We start from the raw sequence: 15,099 nt of genomic DNA, 5'->3' as shown, positions 1-15,099 counted from the left end.
ACTAAAAATTAATTTATGTGTATTGGATATCACACACCAACTAGAGATAAGTCGATTTCACAACATATAAGTGGATGCAAACCATACTTTTTAAGTCAATTTTGTAAGATTGAATTAAGCTTAAATTTCACTTCTTAAAATGGTGTCAAATCTAAGAGTTAGAACTTAAAATTTATCCTAGCGCATGAGAAAGTGTTTTGGAAGTCCCATTATTTCTGTAACATTAGACACAAATTTAATAATTACAATATTTTCCCATAACTATTAATAGTACAACATTCCTTTCTTCTTTATTTATGAATAAATGATATTATATATAGAATTACTGGTCAAGACTCTCTATCCCTGTTAAGATTTCCCTGTTAAATATACACTTACTATTGAAAGATTACCTCAAAGTCATTTAATCTTATTATATAAGAATATACCAGGTAGACTTGTGGGTCAGGGCCAATCCATAGGCTTTCATCATCAACATGAAAAATATATTATTATCTATGGGACGGACCCGATGATCCAGAGGGGCCCAATGACCTGGACAAGCAGACGACTCGAACAAGCCCAAAGATCTGGACCTACCGAACGACCCCAACAATACCGACCATCCGAATGGGCTCCCTGACCTAGATGGGTCCAACGACTCGAACAGGCCCCACGACCAGAACGAGCCCGACGATCCAAACGACCCAATGATTTAGACAAGCTCGATTTTCTGGCTAGGCCTAACGACCCAGACCAACACGACAGCACACACGTGCCCGACGACCGGAACGGGCCCGACGATTCAGACTGGTCCGAAGTATCAGATGGGCCCAACGACCCAAATAAGCGCGACGACCCGGACCAGCCTAACAAACCAAACAGGCTCGATGACCAAGAATAGTCCGACGACCCAAACGGGCACAACGATCCAAACAGGCCCAACGACCCGGATAGTCTTGACAACTCAGATCAGATCCTACAACTTTGACGGGCCAAATGACTTGAATGAGCCCCTCCAAACTCTCAAGCCCGTCTGGATGGGCTCGTCCGGGTCATTAAGTCCGTCCTTGTCGTTGGGCCCGTATAGATCATCGAGACTGTCTTGATCTTTGGGCACATTCAAGTCGTCGGACCTGTTAGGCTCATCCGTGTCATTTGGCCCATTTGGATCGTCAGGCACGTCCAAGTCTTCGAGCCGTCCAAATCATCGGTCCCTTTGGATCATCGGGCCCGTTCGGGTCATAGATCTTGTCGGGCACGTCCGAGTCTTCCTACTTGTCCGGGTCATTGGTCTTGTCTAGCTCGTTGAGCCTATCCGGCTCGTCGGGACTGCCCGCGTCATTGGGGTCGTCCGACCTGTCCAAATCATCATCCTTATCTTGGTCATCGGGCCCTTTCGGATCATCGGGCCCGTTCAGATTGTCGGGTCCATCCGATTTTTCGGGCTCGTCCTTGTTGGGTCCATCAGATTGATCTTTGACTTTGACTTAATATAATATTATTTGGAGGACCTAACCCACGTTAGCCCTAGCCCTAACCCATTAAAGAGGGAGTTTTGGGGACTGAAGTTTTCTTTGATCCCGTCATTTGGAACCCCTAAAAGGGGACTTAATGAAGAATGGGTCAGGACTAGTCCATGGACTAGGGGTCAAATTTATACCTCAAATAGCAGGTAGTCAAAATATGACAATATTTTTAGGTGTAGTTGCATTAATAATATAAATAAAAAAGATATACATTTGATCTTTTGTTTTGCACCAATGCATGTGGTTTGTGGCCCCCTGAAAGTGATCTATTTCTTTTTGGTCCATAAACTGATCTCTTGCATTGCAATTTTTAGAAAAAGTGAGGATTCGGGAGCACGTGTTTCCTCTACAAAAAAAATATGTAAAAGGAGCACATGCATGCGTTGGGTAGGGTTCATACTTTAGTGGAGACTACAAAATGGGAGCCACTGTGATATTGTCTCCTCTACCTTTATTAGTGTTTCAATATTCTCAAAACTTTCTCTTAACTTTCAACAATCAAAATTAAGAGTTTAGTTAGTTCCAATTAAAAAATAGTAAAACCCATAATGAACAATATATATAATAATTGGAGTCTAATAATAATGTTATCTTTGTACATTTCAGCATAATTAGAAAGATTGATTTGGATTTTGTTTGTTTATAAATAATAATATATCATATATCATATCAATCTTCATGTATTCAATAATAAAATAACGAATATATGAAATGAGAGATAAATTGCTCACAGCAACAACTTTGTCTGATTTGTTTGTTGAAATGCGAGGTTGAAACTTGATTCTTGAATAAAAGTCTATTGATGTGAGATAGAAATGGTAAGATTAAGTTAAAGAAATGCACAAAAAGAAAAAAATACTTGGTATTATTTTAGGAGATTGGGAGTTGATTTATTACATATTTAAAAATAAGTTATATACTGAGATGAAAGTTATTCTTGGATAAAATATTGGTCGAAACATAATTATGAATAAAAGAGTTAAATGTAAGATTTAAGGACAACAAAATTAACATGTACAAAAAAATCTATAAATGTAAAGTATCAGAATGGCTAAAAGAGTATCGGTAAGGTAATCTCCCGTTTCGGTAATTTTTTTCTCCAAATTATTCTTTCTTGCATGTTCCAATATTAAAAGTACAAAAAAAAGTTACGTTTATTTTTGGATAAATTATGCAATATAAAAGTTCAATATGGACATAAGAGAAGTAATTTGTTTTTGATGTATAAAGTGTATGTATACCTAATCCACAACTGAATATTAGATAAGTAACAATTATAGAAAACAATGTTTGCGTCGAATTATGCAATGTCCAACATATCATGAAAGATTGAAATATATATATATATATATATATATATATATATATATATATATATATATATGTATGTATGTATATCTACAAATATAATCCAATTGTACTAAAAGTTAGAATAAAAAGAATCTACCCAAACCTAAATGATAAATCTAACTATACTACGTTATAATAAAAGTTGTTCATTGTTTTTTTTTTCATACCGTAAGCATTAGACGATGGAAAATTAAAGACTTGTGACATTTAACTCAAGTATAAAAGTTAAATACGCTTTAGCGTTGAAATGGGTTACTTCTATTAAAAAATTAGTAATATCCACATAAATGATAATTTTTATCCGGATACATGATGTAAAATAATCACATTCAAATAAATTCACTTAGTTATTATACTAAAGTAAAAAATAAGTACCAAAATTATTTTCATACAACTTAGGAAGAAATTTATCATATGTACTAAAAGGATACACGAATTTGAGTGACCTTGTTATTTTTCTTCTAGTTAAAATATTTGAGTTAGTCACACTTTAATTGCAATTGCAATAAGAACATATGTTAGTGAATATGCACTTAACATTCTAATGAGAAGTATTAAACTTTTCTAGAATAGACTCTAATTCATTAATTTGGTATCATGTTAAGAAATGAATTTTAAACCTAATCCAATCTTACAAAATCAACTTGTATTGTAAGGTTTACACTCACATATATATACTGTAAACTAAATTTATTTCTACTCGATATGAGACTTTCAACAAAAAGTACATAAACAAAAATACACAAATTAAAAATAAAAGCACTCTAATAGTATGTTACTACCCTTACAAAAATCAAGCATAAAATTAACTCTATTCAGAACAATAATTTATCATCAATCACTTACTCCATCATTGTATTTTCTGCACATCAATTTAAGTCTCAGTTCTTTGAGAATTCTAGTTGTACATTTGATTTTTTAAGTAGTTTCTTGAATTAAATTACCCAAAAGAAAATCCAAGAGCAAATGGAATTACAACACTTGCACCTTAAAATTATGGGTCTAAACTCTTTGTAAAACATGTTAATCTTAACAAATATTTCAAAAGGAATTCTAACCTTTTCAAACTCCCCCAAAGAACAAAACAAAAACTCAAATCAAACAAAAGCAAGACACAAACTAGATCAATCAAACATAAAACTCATACCCATTTCTTAAAGAAATATTTGACCGACAATAGAAATACAATTACTTGATTAATGGATTAAACTTTGAAATATACAAGGTAACAAGTCCTAAACATGTCTACAATGATTTTACTATGGATATAATCCAAAAAAAAAATACAAACAATCATATCCAAATAGAAATGGGTTTCATACCCATTCTTGAAGAACATTTAGATGAAATGTGATGGCCACCTACTTTGAATTGATTGATCTTATAGCTACGAGGGCCACTAGATCCAAACCTTGAAAGGTTGGAAGGATCTTGATCAACTCAAGTGGTGTTGGATAAGAGAAGTTTGTAGAAACTGTTAGAAGTGGACTTTAAGCCTAACTCAACCCCCAAAAACCGGCTTGTAAGGTGAGGTTTGCACCTCACTTATATATTATGAATTGGCCTTATCTCTAGTCGATGTGGGACTTTCAACAGAAACATGTCCCATGGTGATTCAAATTTTGTATAACCATGAAAAGCAACACGTAAAACAAAATAAAAATTGCAAAAAGAGATTAGAAATGGATTGAGACTTAGAAATGAAGAAGAAAACTCTACCTTTGTGATGAATCCTAAAGGATAAGTATAGTAAGATTTGACATTTAAGAAAGTTTCTCAAGAGAAGAACCAAGACAAGATTAGAGATCTCTCGCTGCTTTTAAACTGATCTCACAAGGCAATTTTATTCAATCTTCAAAAGTGATTTTGCATGTGGAGTTTACTCTCTTCTATAAGGAGCATGCCACAATTTTGAAAAGGGAAAGGCGTCTTTCAAGTATTTAAAAACATTAGGAAACCCAAATGCAAACATAACACCATTTAAGTTAAAGTTAACTAAACTAAATTTATGTTTAACACTTAATTAATTCCTTATTAATCCTAACACATTCATGATTTCCTAAAATTAAGAAAAAACACATGATAACTCCTAAGATTAAGGAAAAGTTCATCATTACACTTCCATTAAGGAAAAAAATATTTCATGATATAAAATTTTTAAAATAATTTGAATGCTTCTTTTTATATATATATATATATATATATATATTTATTTTTCTTTTACTTTCTTTTTAGTTTGTTTCATATGAATCTCATTCATAATCTTCCATGAACTCTTCTTTATTTTTTTTTTCATACTACCTGTATTTATTCATTTTTTATATTATTCTCTATCTTCAACAAACTCTTCCTTATCTCTATTCACATTAAGTAGCAAGAAGATGATAACTATGATTGTAGCTAACCATGTATATTAGTGTAGTGGATGGATGAGGACACCTAGGCCAATACCTAGGACACCTCGGCCAAATCTATCTACAGACCATAAGACTATCAGCTAGAATTCCTCGACCATGGGGGCTAATGTACTAGTGAGCCAAGGAAGAAGACACCTTGGCCTGCACGCCTACATGAGTCAAGGAGGACACCTCAGCCTGCATCATGTCCACATAAGTTAGGAGGAGGATGTCCCTGTAACATCCCGTCAGGATATTACGAATTTAATAAAATAAAATAAAGTAATTAAATTACATTACACTTATTAATACCTCATTTCCCAAAAAACACGGGAAATTTAAAACTTTATTAGTTCATTAATAAGTCCATCATTACAAAACTGAAGTATAGTCAAAATATTCCATGAGCCTTTACAACCCATTTCAAATAACATAAAGAAAAAGATCCTATGATCATCCCCTCTCCGCAGCTAAGCCTCACTAGCTCCACCTGCATCAGCACCTGCTCACGTGTACCGCGTACACGATCATCGCCAAACACAAGCATATAGGGTGAGCTAAAAAAAATGAAACACACAAAAATATACCAGGCACACATATACATGTCTAATCGATAAAAATAATACAACAATAACACAAACTCTTCCATTACATCACATGGCCACAACCATATCTAATATCCTTTCATTTCCCACAACACTTACTCTCTTTCCCTCACATGGCCACAACCATGTACAATGATGCACCTCGTGGAAGACTCATTACCTTCCTTCCACATGGCCACCACCATGTTTATTAAAGTACATCAGGGAAACTCGTTCTAGTCCTTCCACATGGCCACAACCATGTTAGCAGTGTGCTACATCTTCTATTAAGTATCTCAAGGCGCCTTGCTGCCACACCTATCGGCCACAACCGATAGAGCACGCGCAGAAACCCTACTACGGATCACACACTGTAACGCCAGGTGGAGTTTCCAATTACGAACATAGTCCGCAACGTCCCAGGACTACCAAACTCGTCAGCGAATCACTGAGGAGGACAATCCCTCTGGACCCATCCGTACTGGCCACAACCAACCAGGGATGGCAACAGGGCGGGGCGGGGACGAGTTTCACTATCCCATACCCATCCCCGTAAAAAAAATTCATCCCCATCCCCATACCCAAACCCAACGGGTATCAAACTTTTTCCCATCCCCATCCCCATCGGGTAACGGGTATAATCTCGTACCCATACCCGTACCCGTTTACTTACTACTTTAATATTAATTTTAACTAATTTTTATAAAATAATAAAAATTACGGTAAAGGAAACATAATATTATCAAATATTCAATATTAGGAGTATGGTTGTTTCTTTGATATCAAATACTTTGAAATAAATTATAATTGTTTACATTTTAGATTAGAATACCAAATAAAATTTAATGAGAACCAAAACATTTATTAAATTTGCAAACATTAATGAAACCTAGTTGATAAACTTTAAAAATATTTTTTAAAAAAACTATAAAAGGAAAAAATATTTTTAAAAAAGTATAAAAGGAAAAAAATATTTAAATTAAAATATATTTTAAATGTTTGTTTACTTCAATTTTTTAAATTATAATGAATCTATATTTTATACACTAATAAAAGTTATAATACATCACTTGATCAAAATGACGCAAAGAACAAATAATAAACATAATAATAAAATTTTAACATAGATCTTGTATCTTTTGAACCACAATATATGTTGGATAGTGGTAAAAACATATTCATGGCAATTACATTAAATTTTTATATTATAGTAAATAAAAATTATTTATACAATTATATTGAGAAAATTAAAGTATGATTGTAATGAGTTAAAAAATAAAAAATAAATAGATAAAATTTATCAAAATAGTATTCTACATGATGAAAATAAACAAAAAATAAAAATATTAAGAAATTATCAAATGTGTGTCTTATAAACAATTTGGAGACTACTGGAAGGAATCACACAAAAAGAAACAAATATATAATTAAGGGTATGATAAGATGAAAAATATCTTAGAGATCTAAGAAAACTTTTCAAATATCAACATATATACTCAATGGTTGATAAAGAAATGACGGAAAGAACAAATAATAAACATAATAAAATTTTATCATAGATCTTGTATCTTTTAAACTCCAATATATGTTGGATGGTGATAAAAAATATTCATGACAATTACATTAAATTTTTATATTATAGTAAATAAAAATTATTTATACAATTATAGTGAAAAACTTAAAGTATGATTGTAATGAGTTAGAAAATAAAAAAGAATTAGATAAAATTTATCGAAATAGTATTCTACATGATGAAAATAAACAAAAAAAATATTAAAAAATTAACAAATGTGTGTCTTATAAACAATTTGGAGACTATTGGAAAGAATCACACAAAAGAAAACAAATATATAATTAAGGGTATGATAAGATGAAAAATATCTTAAAGATCTAAGAAAACTTTTCAAATATCAACATATATACTCAATGGTTGATAAAAAAATGACGCAAAGAACAAATAATAAACATAATAAAATTTTATCATAGATATTGTATCTTTTAAACTCCAATATATGTTGGATGGTGATAAAAAAATATTCATGACAATTACATTAAATTTTTATATTGTAGTAAATAAAAATTATTTATACAATTATAGTGAAAAAAATTAAAGTATGATTGTAATGAGTTAGAAAATAAAAAAATAATTAGATAAAAATTATCGAAATAGTATTCTACATGATGAAAATAAAAAAAAATTAAAAAATTAAAAAATTAACAAATGTGTGTCTTATAAACAATTTGGAGACTATTGGAAAGAATTGCACAAAGAAAAACAAATGTATAATTAAGGGTATGATAAGACGAAAAATATCTTAGACATCTAAGAAAACTTTTCAAATATCAACATATATACTCAATGGTTGAGAAATAACAAAAATTGTTTTAGTGAAATAAAAGAGTTCTTGAAATGAAATAAAAATTAATAATAATAAGTAAAGGTTTTTTTTTTTTATATATTACCAAGTAAATGAAATGTTTATGCTATTAAACACTTAAATTAAGAGTATTAAACATTCTCATGTGAAAGGAAAATATACAATAAATAAAAATATTAAAAAATAATAGAAATATTCAAATGTTAGACATAATTTTTTTTTAATTGACATACATCATTTTAACATAATTACATAAAGATTATGATAAGATAAAAAATATATTGGAGATGCGAATGAGTTTCATGACAAACCAAATATTTAGAAGAAATAAAAAATAAAAAGAATATATAGGGTTACTTAATTAATTGTGAATATTTTAATAATTTAAACGAGGATGAAAATATGGCGGGGACGGCTATTATGGCGGGGATATATTCATCCCCATCCCCATCCCCATACCCAATTGAAAAAATCGGAGATTCTCCATACCCATACCCATACCTAGTCAATGCGGGGGTTCCCCGTCAAAACGGGGACGGGTTCGGGCAATACCCACGGGGACGAGTTTATTTGCCATCTCTACAACCAGCACACTCACACCGACAACACTCGTCAACCCGAGCCACAACTCAAAGGTTCCTCGTGTTCATCCGCTATGCCAAGCCACAACTCAAGGGAAGTCATTCCGGGCCACAACCCATAGAATGCCACGTGCTTAACCCCTATCCTGAGCCACAACTCAAGGATACGTTCCGGGCCACAACCCATGGAACACCAACAAGCTCACCATCGAGATATCTTAGAAGCCTTATAGATCACGCAACACCATTCAAACTTCAATCAAACCAATACTGCAAAATTTATTGCTTTTAAACCTATCCTCCATCCATCCCTGGACTTAAACTTCCATCTCTCGCCTAAGCATTTCAGCTCATCTCGCTTAGGCTAGACTACCTCACCTAAGCGAGCACCATACACAAAACCAACCACGAACCCTCGCTTAGGCAAGTTACACTCGCCTGGGCGAGATCACGTTTCGCCCAAGAATCCCATCTCTCGCTTGGGCTGCGAGTTAAACCACCATCATAATGTTCTTCCAACTCTCGCTTAGGCAAGAGACTCTCGTCTGAGCGAGACACACTTTCGCCCAAACAACAAACCCCGCCTACGCGAGATGCGCAACCAACACACTCGAGACACACACGGATTCTCACTTGGGCGAGTCACACTCGCCTAAGCGAGATGGTCTGTCGCCCAAGGCCAAATCACCTCGCCTGAGCGAAATGCTCGAACAGAAAGAGGTTTATGAGTCCCTGCATATTTCGCCTAGGCGAGCCTGGCTCGCCTGAGCGAGACATGCAAACTTTGGCACTGTTTCACGCACACAACAACAATAATCGCACCCAAAATATACTCCAATTTCATACCATTTCATTCAACACAATCCCATTAGTCATAAACGCATAATTGAACACTAAAATAGACCCCAGCAACCCAACTTTGCATAATCACTGAATAGGCAGTATATAACCCCATTAATTTCATGCTTTTAGTCCAACATTCAATAGAACAATACCAAAACCCAAAACCCTTAATTCCCTCAGGTGCAACACTAAAATCAGGACACAATTTCATCACAGATCATGCAAAATGACACTATAAACATAGGAATTCGGCTCAGCTCCCCTAACCTGAAAAATCCCTTGCTTAACTTCTGAAATTGGGAAATTCCTTTGGTCACCAAGGGCTTGCCTTATCACCACTTCAATTACCCCTATCTAATTCTCTCAAAATTCTCTATTTTACCTTGGATTCGTGCACCTCACAGAGCTCTCTGAAAACAGCCTCTCAAAACCCTTTTCCTCTCTCAAATTTTGCCTTTTAAAGGCCCTAATGCTAGGTTTATGCAAAAAAAAAAAACGAAATTGGGTTTTATGATGGAGTTAATTGCTATTCAAGTCCATTATTAGTTGTTTTCTTTTCCAGCCCCTCTTGGCTACCCCCTTCTGCTAAGATCTTCCTCACCTATTCATATTCAGCCACCCCATTTATTAACAAAAAGTGAGTTTAAAATTGAGTCCATCCAACTTCGAACCCACCCCATGCTAAAGCCAAATCAACACTAAACCATCAAACCAACTCATGTTTCTTGCTAACACATACCATTCAAGCATTATAATACGCGAGACCAGCTCCAACATAATGCTAAAACAATAGAAATTAAATAACACACAAATGAAATACATAGGACTCGAACCCAAGTCCTTTCACACAAACAAAGTACTCTCAACCACTTAAGCTAGTACTTTTCCATGTCATACTTATTAGAATTTAATGTCATAAATATACTACCTACCCGCATTTATTAATTAATTTTTTTATTTAATTAATTAAATTTCGCGGATCTTACAGTCTTGACCTACACTACAATATAATGGTTGGACGAGGACACCTAGGCCAGTACCTAGGACACATCGGCCAATGCACATTGAAGACCCAAGGACAAGTACACCTTGGCCATTACCAAGAAGCCAAGACACATGTGTCACTACTACAGTAGGGTCCACACAAGCAAAAAGACAAATAATAGAAGGAGAAATAAACATTAGGAAACCCTAAAATGAGGTAATCTTAGGACACCCAATCACGCTTCTAACTTGAGCGTTGGAGTGTCTTTGCAGGCACCTCATCCACCTGGGACACCCAGTCATGCTAGATGAGGACATGACGACACATCAAAGTAGAGAATATGTCAACCCGAGGAGTTCCCCTACGAGGCTCCCCTACCTGGGTCATATCACCCTCATAGGAAGAGAACATCTAGGCATATGTAGTGAAGAATACTTGTTACCTAAAGAACTAAAACAGAGTAGACACTAAAGCTACCTGATATGTCCTGGCCTAGACAGAAGACTTGTGTATCTTTAGGTATATCTAGGCCCACTAGGAACAACTATGAAATGGCAACAAAAGTGAATACTCCATAAAGTACTCACCTTTGACACAAGAGTACAATATTTATTAAGGAGGAAATAGAAAATAGAAGATAGGTCCAACTAGTAAAACAATTTGCAATCTACTTAGATGAATTATTGTATAAACGTAAAAAATTTCAAAAACTTCACTTGTCAAATTCATGTATGTTTGTTACATGGAAACACACTTCACGATTTTCACATGTATACACTCAAATATTGTCATCACCTCATCTATTACATTTAAACTTCACGATTTTCACTAAACATTTAAACATTCACATGACATCTCAAATATTGTCATCACCTCATCTATTACACATAAGTATCTTTATTGACATTGTTCTACTACTTTTGAAAAGCTCGTGCGTTCAATGTGACTTATATTCTACACCTATTATGTGTTAGGAATCCAAGTGTGAGTTTCACATTGGCTAGAAATGAGAAAGTAGAGCACTATATAAGGATAAAGACCCATAAACCTATTATCTTAAGGTTTTGGGTTGAGAGTGGTGTCAATGTCTTATGTGGTTGGGCTCAGGTCTCATAGGTGTTTGTTCTCCCCATTGAAACCCCCTCCTTTATAAATTCTAACAAGTGGTATCAGAGCCGATAGTTAAAACCGGCTCAGACGAGTGCAATATGGTCCTAGTATCGAAAGTCTTCCTGACAAGGATCACAGGTAAGCGTGTCCCATTAAGAAGAACGACGGTACAGAAAAGGGCAGAAAAGGAACACTCATGGTTGGTTGGGAATTCTTTCGCTGGAGGGGAAGTGTACCAATGTGGTTAAAGGGACTCACCCTTGAGGGAGAGATTGTTAGGAATCTAAGTGTGAGTCCCACATTGGCTAGAAATGAGAAAGTAGAGCACTATATAAGGATAAAGACCCATAAACCTATTGCCTTAAGGTTTTGGGTTGAGAGTGGTGTCAATGTCTTATGTGGTTAGGCTCAGGTCTCATTGGTGTTTGTTCTCCTCAATGAAACCCCCTCCTTTATAAATCCTATCAAGAACGTAGGCATACACATTGTACACCGAACCACGTTAAATCCTCTATGTCTATTTTTCTCCCCTTTATTCTTTCCTTTATTGCCTTGTTCCTAACATTTGGTATCAAGAGTCATTTTTCTTAGTATGCTCTGTGGTTGCAGCACTGTCTGATCTTCCACATCAGAAAAGATTTGGTTTCTATTTTTTCTTCTTGGGGACCTCAGTTTAGATAAGTAGTGGGAGCTTTGATTAAAAGCTGCAACATGAGCTTTGGTCAAAAACCGTAGCAGGAGCTTTGGTCAAAGGCAGCATGAGCTTTGGTCAAAGACAGCAGGAGCTTTGGTCAAAAGGCGCAGTAGGAGCTTTAGTCAAAGGCTGCAACAGGAGCTTTGGTCAAAGGCAGCAGGAGCTTTGGTCAAAAGCAACAGGAGCTTTCGTCAAAAGCAGCAAGAGCAATTGCATTGGAAGAAGGGAAGGTGAGGATAGAGAAGTTTGATGATAGTGACTTCGGGTTCTAGAAGATGCAGATAGAGGACTACCTATATCAGAAGAAGTTGTATCTACCCTTAACAGGGCAGAAGCCAACCGACATGGGGCAGGCAAAATGGGATTTGTTAGATCAGCAGACACTCAGTGTGATCCGGTTGACATTAGCAAAGAATGTTGCGTTCAACATCATGAACGAGAGCACAACCGTAGATTTGATGAAGGCGTTGTCAAATATATATGAGAAGCCATCTACAGCCAATAAAGTGTATTTGATTCGCAGGCTAGTCAACCTAAAAATGGGTGAAAGTAACTCGATTACTAATTATATTAGTGAATTTAATACAATTATTGCGCAGTTGACATCAGTGCAGATAACATTTGATGATAAGGTGAAAGCATTAATTTTATTATCATCTCTTCTGGAAATTTGGAGTGCAACTGTTACTACAATTAGTAATTCTACAAGTAATAGTAAGTTGAAGCTTGATAACATCTGTGACTTGATCTTAAGCGAATATGTTCGCAGAAAAAGTTCAAGGGAATCTTTCAGTTCTAGTTTTGGTTCAGCATTGAGTATTGAAACTAGAGGAAGAAGTAGCCAGAAAGGTCGTAATCAAGGCCGAGGCAAATCAAAGTCTAGAGAGAAATCAAAACCAAAATTCCAGAATGATATCATTTGTTGGAATTGTCAGAAAAGGGGTCACTTTACAAATCAATGTAGGGCTCCAAGGAAGAACAACAACAAGAGGCCAGATGATGATCAATCAACAAATGCAGCAACTGATGAAATTGAACATGCAGTATTATGTGGTCTAGATAGTTCTATTGACTCATGGATTATGGACTCAGGTGCATCATTTCATACTACACCTTCCTTAGAATTATTATCTAACTATGTTCCAGGAAAGTTTGGGAAGGTCTACCTTGCAGATGGGAAATCTCTCTATATTATAGGAAGAGGTGATATAAATATCAGAACCTCTAATGGAAGTGTGTGGACTTTAAATAATGTTATACATATTCCTGCCTTAAAGAGAAACTTAATATCTATAGGGCAGTTGGATGATGAGGGGCATTACACCACCTTTGGAGATGGACATTGGAAGGTAATGAAAGGTAATCTTGTTGTTGCTCGTGGAAAGAAGCAAGGATCTCTTTAAATGATTACAGATGAGGATATGATATCAGTTGCAGAAGTTGGCAACAGTTCCTCTTTGTGGCATCAGAGGCTTGGGCATATGAGTGAGAAAGGAATGAAGCTCATGGTCTCAAAAGGTAAAATACCTAACTTGAAGCATGTTGACGTTGGACCTTGCGAACATTGTATCTTTGGAAAACAGAAAAATGTTAGCTTCTCCAAAACAAGTAAGTCGTCTAAAGTTGAAAGACTAGCACTAGTGCATACAGATGTTTGGGGGCCAGCTCTAGTGAAATCTGTAAGACCCGGGAAAAATTAATTAATTAAATAATTAATTAATAAATGCGGGTAGAAGGCGCCTTTATGGCATTAATTGTTGTTTAATGTGCTTGGTCCTGAATTTCTGCAACAAACGACCAGTAAGGTCAAGTTAATCCAAGACCGGATGAGAGCAACTCATAGTAAGCAAAAGTCCTATGCAGATAAGAGGAGATGGTCACTTGAGTTTGATGAAGGAGACCATGTATTTCTCCGGGTGACGCCAACCACAGGTATCGGAAGGGTTCTTAAATCAAGGAAGTTGACTCCGAGGTTTATAGGACCTTATCAGATTACACGGAGAATAGGAACAGCGGCATATGAGATCGCTTTACCACCTCACCTATCTAACTTGCATAATGTATTCCATGTCTCACAGTTGAGGAAATACATTGTGAGTCCAGATCATATTCTAGAGTCAGACGAGGTGCAAGTACGCGAAGATCTGACTATGCTAGTTGGACCGGTTCGCATATTGGATACTCAGGTCAAGCAACTGAGAGGCAAGGATTTGAAGACGGTGAAGGTCCTCTGGGACGAGGCAACCCAGGAGATGACTTGGGAGATGGAGGATCTCATGAGGAAGTCTTATCCTCACCTCTTTGCTGGTAAGTCCTATTTTCGAGGACGAAAACTTTTAAAGGCGGGAGAATTGTAAGACCCGGGAAAAATTAATTAATTAAATAATTAATTAATTAATAAATGCGGGTAGAAGGCGCCTTTATGGCAGTAATTGTTGTTTAATGTGACGTGAAAGAGTACTAGCTCAAATGGTTGGGATTACTTGTTTTGTGTGAGAGGACTTAGGTTCGAGTCCTGTGTATGCCAATTATATGTTATTATTTTATGATTTATTTTTAATAATATGTAGGAGTATGGAATTTGTAATGTCAACTTATGTTGATTTGTGTATATCACCAAATATGAGTTGGCATAGTGGTTGTGTTGGACATTATGAGTGGAGGGTCATG

Source organism: Vigna unguiculata, chromosome 9, assembly GCF_004118075.2.
Source record: "Vigna unguiculata cultivar IT97K-499-35 chromosome 9, ASM411807v1, whole genome shotgun sequence".
In the NCBI taxonomy this organism is placed as follows: Eukaryota; Viridiplantae; Streptophyta; class Magnoliopsida; order Fabales; family Fabaceae; genus Vigna; species Vigna unguiculata.
Note: the sequence above shows the minus strand (reverse complement) of the source record.